The sequence below is a fragment of the Odocoileus virginianus genome, chromosome 22, assembly GCF_023699985.2.
Source record: "Odocoileus virginianus isolate 20LAN1187 ecotype Illinois chromosome 22, Ovbor_1.2, whole genome shotgun sequence".
Lineage (NCBI taxonomy): Eukaryota > Metazoa > Chordata > Mammalia > Artiodactyla > Cervidae > Odocoileus > Odocoileus virginianus.
In genome coordinates this window covers 721490-748554 of record NC_069695.1, presented here as the reverse complement: position 1 = coordinate 748554, position 27065 = coordinate 721490, and the positions used below count along the sequence as shown (strand labels likewise).

The 27065-nt window shown below is 42.9% G+C and overlaps 1 long non-coding RNA gene across 1 annotated transcript; it reads left to right on the top strand.

Annotated features, from left to right (window-relative positions):
* The first annotated feature begins 11090 nt into the window (after positions 1 to 11090).
* Positions 11091 to 19135, top strand: LOC139030343 (uncharacterized). The gene is made up of 3 exons (XR_011482622.1): positions 11091 to 11216; positions 11953 to 12196; positions 16574 to 19135. It is a non-coding gene; the product is annotated as an uncharacterized lncRNA (long non-coding RNA).
* Positions 19136 to 27065: the final 7930 nt, after the last annotated feature.

Below are 27065 nucleotides of genomic sequence, written 5' to 3'. Positions count from 1 at the left end.
TAGCTATGTAACATGTTCCAGGTTTTCTATTACTTTCTGGTGCATATTAGGTAACCAAGAAGTCTTTAGTGTGTGAATAAATGGATGATGGATGAAGAGATAGTGGATGAAGGATAAATAGCTAAACACATGAACAAATAAGCTAATGAGCGCAATCTTGGGTCACCTGCGATCCAATGAATACAAAACAGATAACACCATCACTCTCCCCCTGATTCTGATAAAGACTTCACCATTTAAGGTTCTATCTTTGCCAAAGTTGGCAAATTGGACAAAGCAGTTCTGTGCTAGTGACTGAGGTCAGAGCCACACACCATAGACATAGACTCTGAAGGGACCCGGAGGAACCTCCCCAGCCCCCCGTTTGTGTGGATGGACAAGAAAGTACCTCCACGTAAGTCAGGACTTCCCCTAAGAAACAGTTCCATGTCCACTCTGCTTCTTGAGCAAATGGTACATCCTCAAAGTTTGGAACGTGGTCAGATCATTTTAGCTTGGAAAGTATCCTGCACCTTGTAGCCCCACATCATTGTGGCAGCGATGGTGAGAGCACAGATTAGAGTCAAATGATGCCTTTCTTCCCCACATCATGAAGATTTGAACACATGGCTCTAAGTGTTCCCAGACTCTGAAGATTATGCACCACTGCAAAGCAGAGCGGGCACCCTGCCGCAAATCCGTCTCTCTCTCTCTGCTTCTTGTAGCCAATCGGAAGCTGTGTCACTGCCATCTTTAAAGCATGCTTCGTATCCATCATGCTGTTCAGTAAACAAACGGGAGTAAAAATCCACCAGTGGCTTTAATCTTCTTGCGTCTCTCTAATCCCTAGTGTCCCATGGACACTCAGAAGCTGCTAAAGGCTAACAGTGAGAGATTGCGTCTTCAGCTGCCAGAGGCTCCTCTTGCCTGAATTCCAGGTTGAGTTCACTTTCTACATATTATGCCACAGAGAGGCCTTTGGGTTTCTGCAACATGAGACTGTGCCTCTCTACAAGAGGAAACAGATGTTTCATGATGTGTATTGTTAAAGAAGATCAAACCCAGTTGTACTTCCCAAGGTAATCAATGCAATTAAAGGGAGAATGGAATCCAGGGAGTGGGGAGAAGAAAGAACATTCCATGGATCCATGCATAGGTTAGTGCACGTGTGCGTGCTCAGTCATGCCCAAGTCTTTGCAACCCATGGACTGCAGCCCACCAGACTCCTCTGTCCATGGGATTTTCCAGGCAAGAATACTGGAGCGGATTGCCATCTCCTCCTCCAGGGGATCTTCCCAACCTGAGAATCGAACCCACATCTCCTCCGTCTCCTGCATTAGCAGGCAGATCCTTAGACCTTGAACCAACCACTGTATTATACCTCTGCTACTCCTTAGAGACACCCCTATCACTGGAAGTTTGTCCCAATATAAAAACCTTTTCAACATCTGAAAAAAAGACATCTATCATTGAGTGGGCTTCCCAGGTGGCACTGGTGGTAAAGAACCTGCCACAGAACGCAGGAGACGGAAGAGACGCAAGTTCGATCCCTGGGTCAGGAAGAGCCCCCGGAGGAGGGCACGGCATCCCACTGCAGTGTCCTTGCCTGGAGAATCCATGGACAGAGGAGCCCGGCGAGCGACAGTCCACGGGGTCTCAGAGTCAGACACGACTGAGCAGCTCAGCACAGCACACCATCCTCTATTTGTGAGCAGATTAATTCATCTCAGATATGAGCCTGCATAAATTATACCTAAGGTCTCATTAGAAATCTTTTTCACAGGAAAATAACGTCTCCTTATGTACAACTTCATGGAAAACGAGGGCGCCTGAAGTTACCGGGTATGCAGAGGCCACCCCCGCTTACGTCAGGAAGGCGTGATGTGTGGGAGACACTTCCTGCTCTTCAGTTCCCCCAATTACAACAAGTTCCACAGGAGCCTAAAAGGACTTAAGTCTAGAGCTTTAATCCAGTACTATTATAGTCTATTCACCAATCTGTTACTACTGTTATGATACGTGGGAAAATAATATCCCTGTGTGGGTTCCATGTTCTTATGTCCCCTATGTGATAAACCCAATAGCTAACTTCTTTGCTTTAAAAGTGATATTTGCTTTACATAACATTGCAGGGACATCACTGCCTGAATAAATAATGTCATAATTAGTAAGTTTTTATTTGCACCAAAATGAATTTCAATCCTGGAATTTTATGTAGAAGTTCATAACATATTATAAAAGATTTACTCAGAAAGTTACCAAAAAGAGTGAAAAATAACAAAATGAATTTAACAAATGTCAACAATTTTGCTTGAACTTTTAGTCTATTGGAAATGCTTTCTGCTTCTGTAAAATTATCTATTTTATACCATTTAACATTCAAATAAAGATATATAACTCACATTGGACTACAATAAAATTCTTCTGAAAATACAATTGGAATCCAATATCACCTCAAATAAGTTACTGAAGATTAATATTACCAGTGGGAACTCTAAAATAAATTACTGCAAAAAATCAAATTAGTGTAAATGTCTTTTATCCTAAAGATAGTTTAGCTAGCCACATAATTTTTTCCTGTTTAAAATGCAATAACAATTAAATCTTAGTAGAGTTTCCCAGTTTCCAAAATGAATTCTTCAAAGAAGGCTGTAAAGGTTTAGTATTATTGGCAATACAGTGAACAACTGATGATATTATTTTATTAGTTCCTTTATCAATTAAGTCAAATATAAATGTTACAGTTTTACAAATTTAATATATACATGGGCCAGTTGACTTTAAAATGCCTTTTCTGGCTAGAAGATGATCACTTATTACTTGTGTCTGACAGTCAAACAAAGTAAACAGTTGTCCAACTATTTTCTTAATTTAGAAGCACCCCACTGATAAATAGTGGGACTGTATTGTAAAAGAATGATTGTAAACTCTTAACTTCAAGGATGGTGGTGTAATATTTCTCTACACAAAGTGCAGGATAGAACAGTGGTCACGAGTGGATCAAGAAGCTGGACTTGAACTGGAATCTCATCACAGCCACTGATAAGATGTTATCTTTAAGAAGTTAAATCTTTAAAAATTATTTAACCTCTCTTGAAGAATTAAATCAGTTACCACCTATAATGTTCTTAGAACAGTACCTTGTGATCAATAAATGTCAGCTATTGTACACACTCTTAAATAAAAAAATATTTATTTATACTTTAATGCATCTGACTCAAAAACTTAGAAATTACTTCACATATAAAATAATTGACTCTGTTTTAAATGTATTTAGCACTCTTGCCCAATGTTCAGTAGGAACCAGGCAAACATGCCTCAATTCAAAATCTCCTCCCAGTAACCAGGAGCACACCAACACACACACTCCGTGAGGGTCAGCCTTGTACTCTGGTCACCCACTCTCTGTCTCATTCCTCCAACTTTGAGTCCTTGCCTTCAGTTAGGTCCAGAACGCCCTCTCTTCTCCTCTCGGCCTCTTGCAAGGAGAGCCTACCACTGATTAGTCCTAGCTCACTTTTAATTCCTTCTTCATACTCTCTGCATATTTCTTCTGGCATGAATTCATGGTTTCAACCATCAAATAATAATTTATCATTTATTATATTAAAGGGCCAACACTTTGGCCACCTGATGCCAACAGCTGATGGCTTTGAATTCCATAGATCAAGCCACATCTTATTGATGAAGAAAGAGACACAGAGAAGTGTGCAGTTTGTCAAGGTCACACGGACCCTGAGTACTACAGCTGGGACTCTCCACCTCCTAGGAAGAGCAAACCCACAGAGCTTCCATGGAGTCACGTTTTGTTTCAAGGATGAGCTAGTCATCCTAGTCATCCCTGAAGAAAGCTAGAGGTAGCTCTGACAGCTGCCTTAAAAAACAGCAACAGGAGCTTCTTGGCAACAGAGACTTTCTAGAATCGTTATCAGCGGTCACCTGAGCCTGCCAGTAATCATGACCCAGACTGGTCCTGTCTGACCAGTTCAGTTCCGTTCAGTTCAGTCGCTCAGTTGTGTCCAACTCTTTGCGACCCCATGGACTGCAGCATCATGACCCAGACTGGTCCTGTCTGACCAGTTCAGTTCCACTCAGCTCAGTCGCTCAGGCATGTCCGACTCTGTGTGACCCCATGGACTGCAGCACGCCAGGCCTCCCTGCCCATCACCAACTGCCGGAGTTTACTCAAACTCACGTCCATTGAGTCGGTGATGCCATCCAGCCATCTCATCCTCTGTCGTCCCCTTCTCCTCCTGCCCCCAATCCCTCCCAGCATCAGGGTCTTTTCCAATGAGTCAGCTCTTCGCATCAGGTGTCTGGCCAGAAGGAGCACAGATAAGAGGATCTGGGTAGCTCCCAGGTGCCCCCTGCTCCTCAGTGCAGGCACACTTTCCTCTCCATGTCATGAGCAACACTGGCCTTTGATTCATGTTCCAAACTAGCACCTCTTCAACTTAATGTGTGCATTTATCAATTTAATAATCAGCAAATATTTTAAGCTATGCAAAGAGGTTCTCGGGCTCCAGAGATGAAATGAACAAGACTAGGTTCCTACTAGGGCTTCCCTGGTGGCTCAGATGGTAAAGAATCTGCCTGCAAAGCAGGAGACCCAGGGTCAATCCTGGGGTTGGGAGTCCTCTTGGAGAAGGAAATGGCACCCACTCCAGCATTCTTGCCTGGGGAGTCCCATGGACAGAGCAGCATGGCAGGCTACAGTCCGTGGGCTCACAAAGAGCCGGACATGACAGAGCGACTGAGCAGACACACACAGGTTCCTACTGACCAAACGTTGGTGCTCCAGGGATGGAAACGAGCAGCTGAGTTCAGCATCATCTGAAAGGTGTCAGCCGCGGGTTTCGCTGGGGTTAAAGGGGGAGGATGAGGGGTGAGTTCTGAGGGAGGTTTCCCTGAGCAGGTAACACCTGAGCCCAGCGTGGAGGATGAGTCATGTGCATCATCCATTTAGGGCTTTTGGTGAAGGTTACAATCTTGGTGATTAGAGAAAAACCCCTAGCATAGTGGCGAAGTTTTCTTCATGAATGTTTGTACTATACTTCTTACCTTGAACTGAATGAAGTCACTGGTGTTTTTCTTCTGGCATTTTTCATGGGCGTTCAGCCCATTTTTATGCCAGACTGCAATATACTAACCAAACCCTGTAACTCCAGCTAAGGCAGCTTTAGGAATGTCAGCCTCAAAAACCCACACAAATTTAATTAAGGCTCCTTCTTGGCACATGACTTCTTTATTCTCTAGAGCATATTTATTCCCATAGAGTTTTCAACTTTTAAAAACAAAAGCAAAAACAAACCTACGTAGGACACTTGTCTGTAGCAAACGCAAATGAAAAGTGTCTTTCACCTTCCTTTGACACTTAGAAACAGACTGGCAAATGTTTCCTGGCTAGAAGATAAACACTGTAAGCGTCAGGACCACAAATGCAAAAGCTTTAATACTAAAATCTATCTGACTAATGCTAAGAGTCCTTAAGATGCTCTCCGTATAGCAGCCGTGGGGCATGTACTCTCTGTAGGTCCTGGAGTTAGAAGCCAGACTTCAGACTTCTAAAGACTGAATGATAATGTTTTCAAATCACCATGCAGCTTTCCTGGAAGGCAAGGTAAATTCCTCCTTGAACAGAATGTATGCAAATTTAGTTAGTCTCCAAATGGAAGGATGAGGTGCAGAGTCTTATACCATTTGGAGGGTATATTTGCCCAGTGGGAAGACCAGTTAAAGGAGAATTATGGTAGTTTAGGATTGAAAAAAAATTTTTAAAAGAAAACAATGAATCAGTGCTCTTAGATTTTGAACAGGGCTTTTAGGCTTAATGTTACAGTACATTATTTTTCCCCCAGAGGAAAAGAAATATTTTAAATTACATTATTCTTGTGATTCATAAATAAGAATATGGCACTGAGTTATTTTAATCTGACACTGATGCTACCAGCAATTACAGTTTTTCATTGCAGCAGAAGCATGCTACTATAGGATGTAAGAAAAAGCAGGCATGAATGGTATCAATTTATTTGTGTTTTGATTATTAAGTCTATTTTTAAAGTGAATTTAATAAGAAAAATGAATCCAGTCAGTAAAGATTTTGAAATTCTGCATAATATTCTGTCTAATTAAATATAACAACATTAATGCTATTTGATATGTATGTTATCAATACATAATATTCTTATTACCAGATGGAAAGTACCCTAACACTGGCACGGTCTTGACGCTTTTGTTGTTCAGCTTGTTTATTTGTTTGTTTGTTGTCTTTGTTTTCATTTCATAGCGTTTGATTGGAAAGGAGCAAATAAAAAAAGGAAAAAAAAAACTTTATGGATCAACAAAATTCAGAGTTAGCACCTGGGGGTTCCAACTTGACATTGTAGGCAGAGACTAAGCCAGAGATTTTCAAGTAAAGCTAAATCCAGTTTATTTCTTCAAAGTTTATGGGCTGTTATTCCTTTGCTTAGCATCCTGTTTGCCTGATTATAAAGTAATGAACTAATTTTTAAATTCTTTTTGTAACTTATTTTTATTCTTTTATTTTTTGGTCACACTGTGGCATATGGGATCTTAGTTCCTGACCAGGGGTCAAACCTGTGCCCCTGCATTGAGAGTGTGCAGCCTTAACCACTGACCTACCAGGGAAGCACCCAAACCAGTGTTCACAGACATTGAAGGCGCTGATATAAACCAAACTGAGATTTTACCTGGAAATCATTTCTACCCAGATCAGGTAGTTCAGCTTTCAGGGTCTGTACAAAGTTAACATCATCGGCTTTAAGTATGCTAACTAGCCTCCTCAAAATCTAGAAACTTCCACATCTAGACCACTTCATATGCCTTTGTGGATCATTTTTATCAATTCTCTACAGAAATAAATGCTATTAGTTATCGGAAGGGTGAGTCATCCTCTGTAGTGTAAATCTGACCAACCTTTGAATCTATTTCAATAAATGGATATTATTTCAAGGAAGGGCTTCCCTTGTGGCTCAGCTGGTAAAGAATCCGCCTGCAATGTGGGAGACCTGGGTTTGATTCCTGGGTTGGGAAGGTCCCCTGGAGAAGGGAATTGCTACCCACTCCAGTATGCTGGCCTGGAGAATTCCATGGACTAGAGTTGGATGCGACTTTCACTTTCACTTTTTTCTGGAGAAGGAAATGGCAACCCACCCCAGTACTCTTGCCTGGAATACCCCATAGACTGAGGAGCCTGGTACGCTACAGTCCATGGGGGTCACAAAGAGTCGGACACGACTAAACGACGTCACTTTCACTTTCAAGGAAGAGGGATCCTAGTGGAGCCACGCGCCTACTCACTTCTCTCAAAGCACAGGAAGAAGACAGGGCAGTAGGCAAAGCCAGATTAGAAGAGTTCATTTGCATGGTAACCATCACTGATGCCAGCTATAGAAAAGTAGGATCATTCAGAAGTAAAAGCATCACCAAAAAACATTACCTTTGCCAAAACAGTCCCCTGGTCTAGTGCGTGTGTTGTGGCTGAAAGAAACCTCTTTAGACAAAGAAGAATATAAGAAATTCCAGTCTAAAATCACGGTTTGAAACTAAAATATCCAACCCTGGTTTCAAATGTACCATGTCCCTGTTCCATTCTGCTATGAATCCCCAGTTTCTAGCCTATGCTAGTAGACATAAAATAAATGTTTATCAATAAATGCATGAACTACTGAAATAGTCCAAATGGGTCTAATTATCTGAAAGCAAACAAGAGTTATGTAATTAGAAAGCAGCTTACAAAGGCCTAGAATGTTTTTATTTCCAGTTGTCTTCTCTTTATTCTATGGCCTTTCTTTTATGTTTGAACTGCTCTAGTCTGTAATTCTCCCTTCTGAAAAAATAGGGCAAGCCCATTGTATCAGAAAGGCCCCATACAACAGCAATAACAACAACAAACCCAGAGCAAACACGGCAGGATACTAAAATTTTAAAGCCCTAAAAGAACTTCATTAACAGAAAAAGATTTTAACTATGTTAACAATATATTTAATATAGTCATTTTGCTTGTTGATCTGATTTGATTTCCCTGCACAACCCCTAAGTCTGAGGCCCCCAAAGGTCATGGCCAGTGACTCCGGAGATGCTGACATCCCTGCAGGTTCACGTCTTACATATACTCTCAGATCTTTCCCCTTGAGGTCTTGGCATTTTCTCATGACCGTAAGAGAATCCAACGCTCAGGATTCAGAGATTCTTCCCACTTTAGGAGACTGTCCCCCTTCCTCTCACACTCCCCTCCAAAGGACGTCCCTCTTTATGTTCCCTCTCCCAGACATGCAGCATCACTTCTTCGAAGAGCTCTGGCTTCTAAAAAAGATAAGCACCTCCCTTGGCTTCCATCAGTTCCTTCTTTCTTTAAACTTCTACTGAGCAACACCCACTTTAAACTTCCTCTGAGGGAAGGAATTACAAGGTCTGGATACCTGCTTGTAAAAATAGGAAAGAGAAATGTGGTGAGAAAATAATAGATGAACAGATACCTTAGTAACCGTCACAGCTGTCTACTTCTATCATCTCACAACACCCTGAGCCCTGTTCACCAAAGCCTTCCTTCCTTCATTAACGAGAGTGTATTAAGCACTTCCTGTGTACCCAGCACTGGGTAGTGTTGATATGTGCGTAAGGCCAGCTTGGTACCTGCTATCAAGACTTTACCATCTAGTGACAGACAGAGAGACGTGAATAGGCCAAGGGAAGACAGCATAACAGAGCTGTGATGGGAAATACACAGGGGATTCTCAGAGCCCTAGAGGGGACTCTGACGCCCAGACACGGTGACCGGACCCAAGAAAGCTTCTCCAAAGAAGGGACATCCAAGAGAACCCTCAAGGAAGAACAAGGGCCAGCCGTGGAAAGAAAGAAGAGAAGAGAGAGGAAAGGAGGGAGAGAAATGAAGAAAGAACGATTTGAGACTTTAAAAACAGCCCGTGCACAAGTTCAAAGTAAAGAAATAGGAGCCAAAATTGAGAAGTCAGTTTTGCATGTCCGGAGAAGAGAAACAGGAGACACGGCTGGAGGGGAAGAAGACGTCTGATCAAGAAGGCTCTTCGGCTAGGTTAAAGGGTTTGGGCATGGTACTGAGGGCATGGGGAGAGGAGCCCCCAGCTGCCGTGTGAAGGGTGCCCGGGCGTGGGGCAGGAGCGGAATCAGGGAGTCCGGCACAGAGGCGGCTACAGTCTCCAGCTGAGAAATGTGGGACCCAAGCTACAGCAGTCACACTGCAGGCGGCGGGAAGGAGCAGGAGGAGAGGGGTTTGAGAGACAGAAGGAGGAAGTGACAGAACACAGTCTGGGGGCTTGGGTAAACGGGAGCGAGGTGAGGATTAACCCACCCATCTGATAAACATTTACTGAGCACCTACTATACGCCAAATACTGTTCTCTGTGCCACGAATACAAGGGTAACCAGCGGAGTCAAACTTCCTCATAAAGCGAAAGCACTGAGGCATTTGCATACTAAAATCCATAACCACAAGTAGATTTATAACTAAAACTCACGTCGAGAAGGCTGAAGGCAAACTAAAGAATATAATAAGAGAGCATAATGGGGGACTGGTTTAAACTTGAAGATTTAGAGAAGACTTCTTTGAAGTCGTTTAACCGATGCTGAAAAATTAAGTTGGGGGACAAGAGGGAAGAATAACCAAGGCAAAGCAAGCGATGTGGAGAGAAGCAGACACTGAGAGATATTCCAGAGGAGAACCTCTAAAGCTGGTGGCGGGCTGGGTGTGGGGCTGAGAAGGCCTAGGGGATGGCTTCCAGCTTTCAGGCACAGCGATCACTGCTGTTCGGCCCCACGAACTGCACACGCCAGGCTTCTCTGTCCTCACTACCTCCCAGGGCTTGCTCACAGTCGTGTCCATCGATGCAATGAAGCCCTCCAACCACCTCATCCCCTTCTCCTCCTGCCCTCAGTCTTTCCCAGCATCAGGGTCTTTTCCAATGAGTCTGCTCTTTGCATCAGGTGGCCAAAGTACTGGAACGTCAGTTTTGGAATCAGGCCTCCAACCAATATTCAGGGTTGATTTGCTTTAGGATTGACTGATTTGACTAGATAACGATTAGCTCCAACCAATTTCTTTCTTCATAACAAGCTGCTCAAGTGCCAGTCATCAGGCACCGCTTCTGCTTGAGACTGTTGCTGCCTTTGATGCAGCCCCGTGTCCGCAACAGGCTAGCCGTTCTAAGAGTCAGGACAAGACAGGTATGGGACATTTTTGTCCTCACATGGGGATCTCACCCGTGTCCTTTCAGCTTTTCTCCTGAGTGTGACCATACCTCCTTCCTTGAGTCTCTGAAAACAGGAGGACCAATGAGTTCAACCCAGATCTACACAGCCCAAGGCCCTACTGGGGAGTGATTCTGACTAATTAATCGGTAATGGTCAATAAGGTGTTAGCCCTTTCTGATCAATGATTTACACTTCAGAGGGAACATTCCATCCCTTAACCCACTGGTTCTCACACATTTTAAACAGAATTCTTTTATGAAACTTGCAAACTTATTCTTACAAAGAAGCTCAACCTAGAGAACAGATGAAAAGGGAGCTATTCTGGTGAAGCTTCGATGCAGGGTCCTGGGCCTCATCCACCCAGCTCTCGTCCCCTCCCGTCTCCAAAGTCATCCCTGGGACTTTGAGGTTCTGCCTGGATTCAAAGTTAAGTTGGGAAAACAGCAGGAAAGTCTGAGGCTGAGTAAGAAACAGACACTCTCAAATCCCAACATGAAAGTTAGAAAGGAATAAAAGGTAAGAAAACCTATGATTTCTACGACCCTTTTCTCTTTTCAAATATAATATCTTAGCTATGCATTGTGCTTTTATGGGCTAAATGACAAACAAAGTGGGGTATCGCCCAGTCTCTTGGCAGAAGATACATGGCGCTCAGATTAGGTAATCTAAGGAAAGTTCGGTACGTGTGTACAATGGTGTGAGCAGACACAATGAATAATAGGGAATCTGTTTAGAAGAGATCTGTTACCACCCCGTGCTGTGAGGAGACAGGACAGGCCCGGGGTCTGTGGTCAGCTGGGGGGCCCCTTGGGGTGATGGCTGAGTTACAATGCCCCACCCACTTCAGACTGCCCTCTGCCCTGCTGAAACCAGAGGCCAGAAGACAGGAAAGCCCACGCAGACCCTCAGAGCCGGTGAGAACAGAGACAGAGCAGGTCTGAAACAGCACACCAGAAAGGCACGGGAGAGGCAGCGGGCTCGGTCTGCAGGTAAGTGAACGTTTTAATATCATTTTCAGACTTGGAATACAGGAAAACAGAAGATCACTTAGCAGGTGACATAGTATAAGACGGCCATTTACATGGTGCTAAGTTCAGAAAAAGAAGATGTAAGCACTTAAGTACTCAAAACAATACCATTAACATCGCAGACAACGATTTGATTTGAGTTTTTAAATATTTCTCTCCAGGGTGTCTAGGAAAACTTGTTTGACCTTTAGTTAAAGACTGTCTCAGGCAGATGACTGATTGTATCTATCCTGAGAGGTGATCCTAAAGATGGTTTCATGGCACAATTGTTACAATTGTTGTCAGATTTTTCTTCACATGACTTGGTGAAAATACTCAGGTGAGAGCAACATGGCTAGATGCCTCCTAAATCCCCCCCTCCAGATTTTGACAGCCTTAGCACTTGAGCTGCCCTGTGAATGTCTTTCTATAGCCATTTTCTTCAGCACAAAACCAGCGTGTGTATATATATATATGTACCATTGAGCTTGAACGATTCAGGGACTAGGGGCACCCACCTTCCATGCACTAGATAATCTGTCTACAAATTACTGTTGTCCTTCCCTATATTCAGTTCCTCCATATCTGAGGCTGCAACTTAGTTCTCATGAAGACAAAAGCCCAAATCCCCACTTCTTTATTGAATTCATATGACATTGGTTGATAGAAATGCAATTAAGTTGTTACTATTGATGTTTAGTCGCTAAATCGTGTCCAGCTCTCTTTGCAGCCCCGTGGACTGTAGCCCGCCAGGCTCCTCTGTCCATGGAGTTCTCCTGCCAGGCTCCTCTGTCCATGGAGTTCTCCTGCCAGGCTCCTCTGTCCATGGAATTCTCCAGACCAGAACTGGAGTGAGTTGCCTTTGCCTTCTCCAGGGGATCTTCCCGACCCAGGGGTCGAACCTGTGTCTCCTGCATTGGCAGGCGGATTCTCTTCCACTGAGCCACCAGGGAAGTCTGCAGGTAAGTTGCAGGAGCGCAACAACAAGGACACTGGCACCAACAAGTCTGGGGAAGAAAACCACTCACTCCGGAGAAGATGTGACTCACCCCAGGGAACAGAAGGACGGGGTTGAGGTAGAGCAGGGCTGGCCAACCATCTCCGGAAGGGCTACATGGTAAATACTTCAGGCCGTCTCAGCTACTCAGTTCTGCCTTGTAGCACAAATGCTGCTGCAGGCTTCACGTAAAAAAATGAGTGGCTGTGTCTCAACAAAATATCCACAAAAACAAACAGCTGGCTCACAGACAAGACTTTGTCCACTCCTAGACTATTGCAGTGGTTCTCAAACTTTAGCATGCATTAAAATCAATTGGAATTTCTGATTCAATAGGTACCGCAAGGTTCTTTGCAAAGCCCAAGAATTTCTAATGAATTTTGCATTTTTTAACAAATCCCTAGATGATGCTGACACTGTTGGTCCAAGGCCCACACCTTGGGAAACCCCAGAGGAGAGTTTAACTTATTAGCTTTGGGTGTCAGCTGTGCTGAGCCATCATCGACATATTTCATGAAGGTGTTTCAACCCGGGTTCCCTTGAAAATGGAGCCCCAGGAAAAACATATTACCTAATGCTTTGGGGAATAAAGAAGGGAAACCCAAAAATAAGGGGAGGGACTTCCCTGGTGGTCTAGTGGCTAGAACTTCCCCCTCCAAATACAGGGAGGCCCCAGGTTCGATTGTGGGTCCGAGACCTAGATCCCAAATGCCCCAACTAAGAGTTCACACGCCACAACTAAGACCCAGGGCAGCCAAATAAATAATTTTCTTTAAAAAAATAAAGTGAAAAAGCAGTAATAGAGGAAATGAGAGAGAGCAAAAACATGGGATGTGTTACTGTGCTGGCCGCAGCTTCAGAGCAAACACAGCTGGTGGCTCAGTCCCTCCAGTTGTCTCCACAAAGCCCATGAAACTATTTCTCAAAACTGTCCTTGATGAGGACGAAGGGCAAGAAGTAGATTTGCCAGCTTCCTTCCTTCTCCTGCCGGGAGTTCCCCGACCTATAGGGCAGCCGCAGAGAGAGCCGGTGCGGCCCTGTGACCCACCCTGATCAGGAGCAGGGGCTGTCTTTTCCACCACCGCAGCCCAGACTTTTAAAGCTCGGCCTCCTCCCACTCATTAAACATAGCCGTCCCCCAAACGTTATCTACACTTTATAAAGTTATTTCTTCAGCAATGCTATCCATTCTCATGACTTCAAACAGCACTGCTCTGTGACTTCTTCACGTGACGATCTGTAAGCCTGATGACTTTCCCGAGCACCTTAGCCAGAGCAAGCCTCAGCTCTCCGTCAGCCCACATCGGGCCTAAGGGAAGCTGCCCTGGGTGCTGAGGAGGTTGTTTCAGATCACAAGACCCTGCCACGCCTAGTCAGAGCCAGGGGACGGAGGGCAGCGCCCGACCCAGAGCGATCAGTCTGTGGGCTGGCGGGGCCCAGGCCTCGTCCTGACGGGAAAAGATCAACTCCCCCAGGGAATGGGAATATTAGCTGCCCGGAAGTTGAGCGGTTGGCATCAGCTGTTGAAGCTGAAAGCGTCCAAAGAGATAACATTAAGATTACATCAAACCATAAAGCAAGCTAAAGTGATGAATGGGAAAAAAAAAGATGAGCAAGAAGAAAAACTCTTGGCAATGCAGAAAGGAAAGGAGAACGGGAGCAGAGATGAGGAGAAGGGTCTGGAGCCCCCGGTCCGGGAACCGGCTGGTCACACCCGCATCCCGTGTGTGCCCGTCGCCTTTAATTCCCCACGGCCATAGTTTCTCTATCGACGCAAGTGGCTTTCAAGACTCTCCCTCGGGACGCCTATCAGAATGGATCACCCCCTGAATACAGATTGCTTCATGCTTTTGCACACATGGTTTCCTCTGCCAGTGGTATCTTCCACCAAAGCCTAAATACCATCAGTGGGAACTCTCCCATCCTGCTTAATGATGCCTTCCTCACTGTACCAACAGGAAGCAACTCCTCTCTCTCTTCCTTGTATTTTCATAAAACCTAGTTCTTATCAGGCGTGTGAATCTCGAACATGTTGATAAGTTATCTTTCTTTAAAATTGCAACATCCTTCAGGGCACAAACTTTTTTGATCAGTATGATGTCTCACACAAGAGATCTTCAATTAATATTTGCTAAATCTTAAGGAATTATATTAAGGAATTATTTTATATATTAATTATATTCCTCCATACATTCTCAGTACTACCCCATTCGATCAGAATGTTTAGAAGGTAACATGATTCGCAGTACTGCTCTTTAGCACTTTAAATGTATGATCATACTGAGATCTTGTGATATAAGTACTATTCCTGTGCCATCCTCATTTTGTTGGCAGGGGAAACGAGGCGCTAAGGGTTTAAATAACTTGGACAAACTATCATGGGGCAGCGGGCTTTGAACCCAAGAAGCCAGGCACCAGCATCTACACCTGTAACCACTATGCCGCGATGCTAAGTAGCAACCTAGGATGCAATGAACAAACACTGTCTTAGTTCGCGTGAAGAGCCGGGCTGATGTGAAACAGTGTGCATTACTAAAAGACAGAAGACCCACAGCCAAAATCAGATGGAACCATCTGATTGGCTCTTTCAACTGAAGAGCCAATAACCTGGTGATGTATGAATGATACAGAAAGCAAAGACTCAGATTAGAACAAGCCCTGAGTCATAACCCTCCAGGTTAGTACAAGAGGCGAGGGGAGCCCCACTGACCAGCTGCCCTAAGACCCGGTTCTTTGGGGGCTAGAGCAGCAGGAAACGATGTCTGAGCAGAGGAGATAACGGCAAAGTGTTTACCTTTTTTCTTGTCAATAAGGATCAGCATATTATATCCAAATCTCCAACACCTTTTCATGTTTCCTTGGAAACAGGCCAGCCTGGGGAGGACTCAGGAGCAGCTGAGGACTGCGAAACACCTGGCACAGAGCTGTGTGCAGAAACCTCTCCCAGCACCCACCCCCAAGCCCAGTCCGTCTTAGAGGGGACAGGGAGGGACACCCACACAGCTGTGATCATGAGCGCTTCCTTCATTTCTGCAAGCGCCTTGTTGACACCGCTGGAGACCCCAGCCTATGGGTCAGCATGATGTCAGAGTTCTGGCTCTAGAGTTATCATTCTTGGGGTCAGTCGTAACCCTGGCCTTTACCAGCTGTTTAACCTCAATTTTATCCTCTTTGGCACTCAGTTTACACACATGTAAAATGGGGGTAATAATCATACCTCTTTCAGTTGTGGGGACTGGACTTAAACACTAGCTCAGCAACACATTTTGTAGATCTCTTATTTGGGATAGAAGAGGTTGACATGTGATAGCTATTTATTAAGTATCTAAAATGTTCTAGCTAATTCTGGTTAAGTAGATTTGAGAACAGTTGTTCAGCCTCTCAAACTTAGATTGTGAATGGGTAAAATAGAGATGGCATCCACAGTGTAGGGTGTGGGGAAGCATTAAATGAAATAGCATAAGTAAACCATGCTAATTGCTATTAGCAATTAGTGTTAACAGACCCTAAATTCTATAGATTAGCTCACAGATAAGGTCTCCCTGAAATCAGTCTACTCCTACCAATGCTCATTATCAAGTCTCCAATTTCACACAGAAAAAGTATTTTGAATGAGCTTTCCTATTCTTGAGATGCCTGCCAAAACAAGGACTGCTATCTATGCAATAGGCTAGTTATTAATAAAAAAACCTACTGATCCCTGGTTTTTCACTAATGATTTGAGTCATAACTCAGTGTTACCAAAACTTTTTAAAATATCACTTGGTTAGATATTTACTTCTGTGTATTGATCTCAAACAAAGAATCTAGAACAAAGACTTTGAAACAAAGAAACTGAGCAACCTGTTAACATCTGGCGACTTAAAGACGGAGGGAAAACAGTGTTTGCTAAGCCAGTGATGCATCACTCTGCACAAGACTTCAGCTTGTCCTCAGACTGTAAGGAAATGGATTACCATCATGTTAGATTTTTAGACTTTGTTCACATTTAAACAAGCCCCACAATGTCCATTGATCGGCATTTAGACGAGTTCTGAATTTAGACAAGGGCCAGCATCTGGGTGGAAATGAAGAATCAGAGAATAGTAAATTATCTTTCCAAATTGCATAACCTCTGTTTTTGGGGGACTCCAAACTAATACAGTGAGCAATTACACACCCATCAGATGCTCGAGATAATGGTAGGTTAGCAAAAATCAGGGAGATTAACTATTTTGTCAAATAAGATCAGACTCAGAAATTCATAAAGAAGGACAAAGATCAAATCTTTGAAAAAATTAAAGAATACCATAAAAATCCTAAACCACTTAAAATATTTACTATTTTTTAACTCTCTCTACAGAATGCTTCAAAGTCATTTGAACAAAAACTAGAATAATAAACCTGCAACCTCAATGTAAGAGCTTTACAGCACAAACCAGGATTTAAACAGGGAAAGCTGATACCGAGGCAGGAAGGTCATATTAAAACTCCATATAAAGGACAGCAGGAAGTGATGAGGGGAGCAGGAGGTGTGGAGTGTGCGAATGAATCACTGTGCTTCTCCTCAGCCTCAAAGGCTCTGGACCCACAGTTAAACTAATTAGAAGATATAAACATACCTTCTTTGTGTATGGAATGCAGAGAGGCAAGGTGAAAGCCTCTCATGGGGCAGAAACAAAATCAGTACAGCTGCGTTTCGGAGCCCTGGCGCCCCCGTCTCCCAGCACAGAACTCCTGTCTCTGCCCACATGCTGGACTCCTTTTCAGATGCGCTTCAGGTGGACGGCTCACTTCTCCATCTTGACCTCCGGATGTGAGCTTCCTTCAAAACTCAGAGTCAATGATGATTTCTGCATTGGCAGGTATGCTGGAAGCCATTACTCCGCACTGATCAAAACGGCCCAGACGTGCCCTCGGCCTGACTAAACCTCAGACGGGTGTCTTCCTGAATTTCGGGCCCCTGACCTCCCTTTTCTTAGGCCATTTACTTAAAAAAAAAACACTTGTACTGTAAATGCAAATTTTTTCTCTGCTCCTTTGAAATGTAGGTAACTCTTCTCTCAGCTGCCTGCCTGTTTTATAACCCAGGGATTTCTTTTTCAAGGACCTGGGGGGAGGGTATCCTTTTGAAATGTCATCATTAAGAAAGACAGCACCTCTGTCTCCTAGTCTCTGTGGGAGAGGGGAAGCCTAATTTGGACAAGAGACAATTAGCCAACAGCGGTGGACTAATCCCACTGACCAAACTTCCCTCTGATGTCCTCCGGTACTTTTTCAGGAGTTCCACTCAGAGTTGAAACACCCTCTCACTTTTTGTTTCAACAGAGTTGAGTTCAGTCTCTCTCCCCTCCTGCAATAGTCTAGAATAAAGTCTTCCTTGCCCAGTTAGCTCTGGTGCAGTGTTTCTTTGACGTCATACCAAATTTCTGATGAGTCCTTTTGAGGGCTTTTGTCCTATTAAAAGATTCCACAATTAAGTAAAACAAAAAATACTTAAACATATATGCAATAATACATTTCAGCCAAGATTTTAAGAGACTATTACTTTAATACATGTTAGCCAAACTTACAGTCACAGTGGAGCAGAAATGGTTAGTTGACTTACCAGAGAACAGATGAGTGTGCTGTCTGGAAAGCATGGGAAAGAGAAATTTTAGAAAGACAGGGGGGTCAACAGGAGCACGTGTATAAACTGTCCAGTAAGATACAGCCAAAAATGACTGCTGGGTGATCTTTGCAAAAGCAATTCCAGTTAAAATGGTGACACTGAACGCAAGGCAGAAGAGAAGGGTAAAAGAGGACTAAGCCAAGTTCCCAAGAAAACTACTGAATCAGCGACAAATCTAGTGTTTTTGCCCTTGGTCCCAAGCAATGGAAGGATAGTGCCCAGAATATAAGCCTCACCAGGGTAAGCATAGCACATACTTCCAAAATAGCATCTAATAATCAAAGTGCAATGCTTTATATTCTGCCTTTCAAGAAAGTGTGCCAAAGACAGCGGTAACAAAACGACTGGTAAAATAACGGAAAGGGATGGATGGGACACATCAAGAAAGGAAGAGTGGCTTGAGCCCATAGTGAAATGTTAACATATAACACAGGGAAAAGAAACCTGCTCAATTCTGTTGCTTACAATTGCTGCACAAAAGAGATGGATCTTCAGAGAGACTGTTCAGGGTGATACCATGGAACAGACATTGGCAAGAGAGAAATGAAGCTCAGATTTGGTAAAGAGTTTGGTAGAGAATACCCTGGAGTTAATATTCCTCTCCCCAGGGAGTGACCGCCAGCAGGCACCCAGCAACTTTGTCATGGAGGCTACATGTGAACATTCCTGAAAAGTCACTAAAAGGAAAGATTGTGGAGAACATGAAGGTCTCATTTCAAAAACAGAAAAAGAGCAGACGTCAAGACATCACTCCACAAAGGACTTTTTAAGGACAAATGGATAAAGTTACTTTCACAGAGGAGAAACCTGGTGGACACCACCTTAACCAGATCAAATTAAAATCACTGACAATAGGACAAATGGACATTGCACGTCCCCTCATGTAATGCACTGAGCAGAACAATCCCCAAGTGGTATTTCTGCCAAAAATGTTTAACCAGCATCTGATCATGAAGAAATGATCAGATGAATCCAAATTGAGAAACATTCCAAAAAACAACGGGATTGAACTCTTCAAAAATTTTCAGTGTCGCAAAGTGTGCAAAAGGCAGGAAAACCCCCAGATTAAAGAAGTCTAAAGAGACACAAGAACTGAATGCAACATATCAGCCTTATTTAGATCTTGCTCTGAAGAACATCACTGTGATGGTGGGGAAAATTTGAATATGAATCACATATTAGATAGCATGTTAATGATAAGTGTCTTGAGAGTGATAAACATATAATCATTAAAAAATGTTCTTTGTGATTCTTCCTCATTCTCAAATGGTTGTGAAAAACTTATACATATGTATATTATAGAGCATAATCTTAAGCAAGATTCTATTTAAAATTAGTAAGAATTGAGAAAAAGAAATCATGTTTACTAGAAGCCAGCTGCATGTTTGCTAAATTAAGCTAGACTAATTTTTGAAAGCTTAGAAGACAAGATATCTCAGTGAAATGTAGTAGAATTTAGCTTTTTTTTCTTTTCAGAATCCAAAAAATGGAATTAATGTCTATCTTGATATCATATAGACATACTAAAGAAATGTGAATTGAATGGTCATATGGCAAAGTGAATTCAATCTTATCTGAATGGACATATTTCAGAGGGTTAACATCAGCCTGAAGTATTAAGGTATTAAGTACTGAATCTCTCCAGTATTAAGAGATAAAGGATTCTAGCCATCAATTGGATAAGAGCATGAATGGCATGCTAACAAAATTTGTTAATGACATTGGCAAATATTCTCAGTGACACAGACATGAATCCCAAATATCTTCATAGACTGCTGCTGCTGCTAAGTCGCTTCAGTCGTGTCCGACTCTGTGTGACCCCATAGATGGCAGCCCACCAGGATTCCCCATCCCTGGGATTCTCCAGGCAAGAATAATGGAGTGGGTTGCCATTTCCTTCTCCAACGCATGAAAGTGAAAAGTGAAAGTGAAGTCTCTCAGCCGTGTCTGACTCTTAGCGACCCCATGGACTGCATCCCACCAGGCTCCCCCATCCATGGGATTTTCCAGGCAAGAGTACTGGAGTGGGGTGCCATTGCCTTCTCTGAGCCTGGCAGAGAGAGCACTTATATAAAGGCCCTACTCAGGCGTGGCCAGGACGCAACAACCAGCTGAGAGAAAGCCACTATGGCTGGAGCAGAGAGAGCAAGTGGGACACCCCAAAGAAGGTAGGACGGAGGAGACAATCCTAATAGATGCAAGAGTCAGAAAGGGTGACAGATTTAACTGACTGTGGTTTCAATGTGATTCAGTAGTGCAAGGTCGCTCTTCAAAGGATACAATATCCAAGACAAGAGTGGTGAAGTCTTCGGTCATTCATTTCCAATCACATACAACTTTAAATCTGTGTTCAGTTCAAATAAATTCAGAGCAATCTGTATGTCGAATCCAATGGAAATCCTGAAAATGTGTTGAAGGAGCTGAAAATAAGTCACCTAAAGAGAAGAGAAGATTCCAGGAATCTTCCAGAATGACTGTATTTGAATATCTTGATATAAAATAGATATAACAGCTGATATGTATTTACAAGAGTAAATGAATGGGGTCATAACAACGCAGATTTAGTTCAGTCTTAGTTAGGCTTCCCTGGTGGTTCAGATGGTAAAGAATCTGGGAGACTCAGGTTCGATCCCTGAGTCAAGAAGATCCCCTGGAGAAGGAAATGGCAACCCACTTTCAGTATTCTTGCCTGGAGAATCCCGTGGACAGAGAAGCCTGGAGGGCTACAGTCCATGGGGTCACAAAGAGTCAGACACTACTGAGCGACTAATACTTTCACTTTTCACTTTAGTTAGACTTTACTGCTAGATCCTGGGTGGAGATGAAATGGATGTCTGGAGAAACACTCAACCTCGCAGGCTAACTGATAAATAGGCAAAAACATCATAGAGAGAATTCAAGTCCTTGAACTAATTAATAGGTCTTCTTCTAATCCTGATATTCCATAATTCTATGACAGTACCATTTCCATTACATTGGCAACATATTAAGGAGCTATTCAGAACATTCTAGTAGGAAGAAGTTGAATAGGACCAAACTGATGAGTCTATAAAAAATAAAGCTAATATCGAACATCTGTACATAGAGTTAAAACTAAATCTCAAAAGTAACTTAAAAAATGAAACCTCAGAATGTAGGATAAAGACAAACCTTGTTTTTGAGATGGAGGCAGCCGAGCCACTAAGAACTTGAACTTTGGAGCAGACCTGTGTGTCCGTGGGAAAGTTCACCAGCCTTTCTGTTTCCTAGTCCCTGACATACGTAATAAAGATAACTTTTTAAAAAATATCTGGCTTATAAGGATTGTTGTGAGAATTATTCAGGCAACAAATTTAACATTCTTGAGAAAGCCTATGCAAATGTTTGATATCTGTGATCAGTCAACCTTAATGGATAGGTGAGAGATTATAGAATGAAACAAACTTGGATTAAATCCTAGTTCCACGTAGTTAGGTGATTTTCCCCTCTCTGTAAGATGGAGATGAAAGTATCTGCCAGTCATCGCTCAGTTTCAGATATCAGAACCTTCGGGGCTGGCACCGTCAGACACAGGTTTGGTGCAGAGAACTAGGGGTCTACAGGAGCCGGGGAGGACGGGCTTGCGGTGCGTGCTCCGGACCACGGGGACAAGCCCACGCCCCTGGTCCCCCACGAGAGCTGCTGCCTCTGGCACAATCCCGAAACAAGAGGATCAGGAAGCCACTGTCCCAACTGCTAACCCCATGCCACCTGGGCTAGGTTCTAGAAACCCAAAGCTGCTACCTCAACTGTAGGCTTTGGAAACTCGTCACCAGGCAGTGGATGGCACACCCTACTCTCCACAGAAATCCTGCAATCACTGTTGCAAAGTGACAACACCTCCCCGGCAGAGCCTGCAGCAGCAGTGTGTGGACTTCAGCTCTGGATTCCAGATAGTGTGGAGGCGCATCAGTGCACACATACACCTGAGCTGGAAGCAAGTCTGAGGAGTGAAGAATAACTTTTCAGCTCTAGCAACAACATAACACTCTGAAAGGGAGAGAGAATGGAGATAAAAGAGCTAAACCTTAATATTTATCATCCTGTTTCTTACCACTCGGATAAGAATTAAATTGGATTTAATGCATATGCAGTACTGAGCTCTGAGTTTGGCAGAGAGTAATCACTCAGTAAATTACTGGTTGACTTCCATCGTAAACTTGGCTAAGTAAGAATTACCTTTCCATTTCTCATCCTAAAAATCAAGGAAAAAAAAGCCAACAACTTAAAACTCTATTTTCAGTAAAAATAAAAGAAATGCATAATCTATTGACTCGTAAACATACATAGAGCCTTCTAAAATTAGCAGAAATAAAGCAAAAGCTACACAGGATGTCAGGCAGAGGAAATGCTAAGAGTGCTGACAGGCCCAATGATACAAATCTTATAAAGTACTGGGGAAAAAAAAAACTTTCTGAAAGTGAAAACATTGAATAACAAAGGCTATATACCTGGTGTTTGAAAATAGGTGCAGAAGTGGAAGTAAGAAAGTTGACAAAATGAAGTCTCCTAAGTGATTTTATTTCACTTTAAGAAACAAGGAAGACCCCCAGTGACTCATTTGTGGAAAGCACTCCGTCTCCATGGGCGGAGAAGAAAGGAGCCTTCAGAAGACCACCATGCATACCTACTCACTTCCACCCATCGCCACCCCACTCCCCACAGAAATCTTAAACAAAAAGACAATTTAGGAAAATTCAACTCATTCGATGAACACTATAAAAGAAATTCTCAAAGAATCAATATGAAAATACAACTAGTAAAAAAAAAAAAAAGGGAAAAAAAAGTAAATTTTACCGTTAAAGAATGGCTAACCAGAAAATGTAGCCCAAAAAGGAGATAACTAATGTAACAAGAATTCTTTAAATGTATGACAAAATAATCACCTGTTATGGGCTGAACTGCATCACCCCACATTAAATTCATGCATATGAGACCTAAGCCCCAGTCCCTCAGAATGTTACTGTATCAGGAAACAAGATCGTAAAAGCGGTAAAGCTAAATTAGATCCCTGGGGTGGGCCCTAATCCAATATGAATGATGTCCTATAAGAAGATATCAGAACACAGAGGAAAGGCCCTGCGAAGACAGAAGGAGAGGATAGCCATCCATAAGCCAAGGAAGGAGGCTTCAGAAGAAATCAACACATGGATCTCAGATCTCTAGCCTCCAGAAGTATGAGGAAGTAAATTTCCATTGTTTAAACCACTCAGCCTGTGAAACATCGTTTATGACCACCCTTACAAACTAAAACATCGCCTCTGTGAAGAAAGATCTCAAAATAGAAATGCAAAACTCAGGTAAGAGAGTTGCCGCTTAGGTAACAGAAGAAATTAAAATGTGAGCTGAGAGAACTTGGGAAATAAGTAGAAAGGAGGGTAAGAGCCATCAGTGAAACAACCAAAAATCACTGAGCAAATAAACACCGTGGAAAACACTGCTAGGAATTTAAGAAGTAATAGGGTGAAAAAATACAGAGGAAATAAAAGTTTCAGAGGGTTAGAGGGAAAATGATTATGGACAGTAGTCAAAGCAAATGCAAACTAGGCATAATTGGAGATGCTAAAGAATAATACTGAAACAATTCAAAAGAATAACTATTTGAACAAACCGTTCAAGAAGAGTTTCCTGAATCTCCATACCAAACGGCCCATCATGTGCCTGTCAGGATAGGTAACAAGACACATCCTGGTAAAGTTACTGGAGTATAAAGGTAGAATCTTAGCGCATCCAGGCAATTTACAAAGAGAAAATACAAAGTGATCTCAAATGTCTCGACCGGGAGTGGGGGGACATAAAGATACAGTCAAAAAAAGCAAGGGCAAATCAAGGATTAAATACTCAACCTTCCGTGGTAGCTTCAGACAAACATCTGAACGTGCAGGTAGGCAAGATCTATGTCCGTCATGAGACAGATGAGCCTGGAGTGCTGCAGTCCACGGGGCTGTGAAGAGCTGGACACGACTTAGCGACTGAACGACAACAGAAGAATGTGATACTCATAGGCTCTTCTCAAGCAAGCTGCTAGAAAACCAACTGTAGCCAACCAATCAATACCAAGAAAGACGAAGGTGAAAGGACTGACCATAAGCATTCAACACAAGTAATTCTAAAACTAAGAATACAACAAATGTGAAGATTAAGGTAACAAAGGAAACGGCAAATATTACATCTCCCCACGGAGTAGGCATCTCTGTGGAAACTGCAAGTATTACAGGAAGGAGACTGCAAACAATACATCTCCCCAGAGTAGGCCTCATGCAGCTACATGTAGGCATGTAGGAACAGACATGGAGGCATGTACACCATACATCATCATATTTGAAGAAGAAAGAGGTTAAAAGGAAGGATGTACAGAAAGTGTATTATTTCTCCTGTACCGTTACTAGTCAAAGGATTTCATTCAATAACTCATTAACATAAATAATAAAATACAAGCACGGGTTAGTGCTTCTCAGAAGAAAACTAACCTCACTGTTAATGTACTTTTCCTGCCTCTAAAAATCTCATAGATTCCCAATCGTCAAGGTTAGAGAAAGCCCACCCAATCAGAAGGAGTGGGCCAAGGGCCGGGGTGGGGATGGCACGGGGGAGAAAGGGACCGAGCTGACATTCCCCCCCCCCCGCTATACATTCCTCCTTGAGCACAGCCTCAGCGGAATCACCTTCCTCCTCTTTCCTTCAGCTCACGCATCGTCCATTTCCCCAAGTGATGCTTTCGGTTCTCACTTTTTTGCTTGCCTTGTTCTTCTTCATTTCAGAGCACTCTCAGTCTTGACTAAACATGATTGGTTCCCCACCCGGACTGTCCTAGGCTTAATGATGGAGCCCATGTATAAATACGCCAGTTCAATTATGAGCAGAGAAGTAAAAGAAATGGCTGTGGCCTAGAGGAGCAGACACAGATCCAGGAATTTTGCAAGCATGGTCTTCGTACAGATTTCAGAGCTATATTTATATGAACCTCGAAGTTATTTCCTAAATAGTTCTACAGATCAGAACAAGCACTCCTTAAAACTGAAGTAGCTGTTTTTTCATAGCAGAGCTATAAGTTCTCAGTATGGCTCTGGCTTCAGTTATTTATGTATTGAGACTGGGCTCTTGATATATATTTGCTGAATGGTAAATGAATGGGTGAATGCTTACCATATTGATGAGACAGATTATGGTAGTTGGTTTTTTCATAGCAATTGAAAGAGATAACAGAGTCCTTCTGAATTATTTAAGACTACATCACTGAAATTATGAATGGAGGAGTCTTCAAATCTGATATGTCAAAAGATTTTAAAGATGAATTGGATCCATCGGGATTAACTACTTCAATGAGGACTTCTGCATTATCTCTGGGTGTGGCTGATGCTTAAATATAAGAAAAGTAAAGGTGTGGACAGTTACTCCATCCAATGGAGTTTTCTTTTTATTATATATTAATTGCATTCATGGTCCAAAGCTTTGGGATTTTGCTTAGGCCTCTGGCAGCTGGTCTGCCCCAAGTCAGCCAGCCCTGGTGTGATTCCATGGCCAACAAGATATCCTTGTGACATAGTAAGATAGCAGTAACTCCACAGCACATGGGTCCAAATGTCACATCATTCTAAACGTGAAACTGTGAGGAAAACACATAGCAAAAAGTTAAGAATGGGTTCTAAAGCCTCACGTTAACAGTATAAAGCTTTACTTTGGGGAGAAATATATGTAGATAAAAAGTTGGTTTACAATAGACCCTGCCTTAGAAAATCTTAGTCTGCCAAAGATCTACCAAAGATCTCTTCTTTTTTTTTTTTTTCAAGTTAACATCCATCACCACACAGAGTTACAAAAATAACTTTTCTTGCAATGAGGACTTTTAAGACCTTGTGCGTGCGTGGTCAGCCACTTCAGTCATGCCCGACTCTTTGAGACCCCACGGTCTGTAGCCTGCCAGGCTCTTCTGTCCACGGGATTCTCCAGGCAAGTATACTGGAGTGGGTTGCCAGGGCCTCCTGCAGGGGACCTTCTTGACCCAGGGATCAAGCCCACATCTCACTAGGTCTCCTGTGAGATGGATTCTAGTGGATGGATTCTTTACCACTAGTGCCAGCAGGGAAGCCCAAGACCTGCTCTCTTAGCGACGTCCAAATATGCGATTCAGTATTACTAACTAGAGTCGTCCTGTGGTACATTATATCCCCAGTGCTTACTTTATAACGAGACTTTGTCCCTTTTGACTCCCTTCAGCAATGCACACCAGGAGACACAGCACGCTGCTCTCCGGTGTCAATGGAGCACCTCGCGTGTCAGCTTAGAAACAGTAGTAGGCTGTGCAGTGGGTAAGCTTGCGAGTCTAGACCCAGAACCTGGGTTTGAATCTCAGTTCTACCACTTTCGTGGTGAAGCTACTTAACTCTCTATGCCTCGGTTTCTCCAGCCAAAAAGTGGAGATAATAATAGCACTTGCTTAAAGAGCCTTGCGCTATGTAAATGACCTAACGTACCTACAGCACTCGGAACAGAGAGCGGCCCTAACGAGGATGGGGATCTGATCCCACTTAGCAAACTTTTCTTAAATATCTACTACACAGCAGGCTCTGTGTGTGAAGAAATAGAAAGACAATAATAAAAAAGGCACAATCTCTATTCTCCAAAAGCTTGTACAGAGTCTAATGGCACCATAGGAGTCCATTCTCATGTATTAAAATATCGAAGCACCTGGTAACATGTCACAAACGCAACGACTATTCTCTAGGATGCTTCAACCACGAAAAAGATGAGCTGAGACACTGTTCACAGAACATCCTGAAAGCAAATGGGAAAATTGCAGTTATTATTTGGGGCCATCAATGAACTATATAATATTTCATTTAGACAAAAGTGGTTTTCACCTGAGTCAACTAGAGAATTTTTCTAAGTCCCTACTTCCTGAGCCATGTATGAACCAAGCTCAGGGATTTAAATGTCGCTTCTTCACACTGCTGCCAACTCTCATTGTAACTAAACTTGTAAAAAAACAGAATGTGATTGATATGTCAACCCAAAATATGTGCTGGTATTGAAAAATAAAGGGATAAAATTTCATATAATCTAACCTCAATGGGAAAAATCCCTAGATTCAGACACAGCTCTCTAACTAATACAGTTATAGAAATAAACCTGCTAAGTAAAATTAGAAAAGATGACATGATTGAAA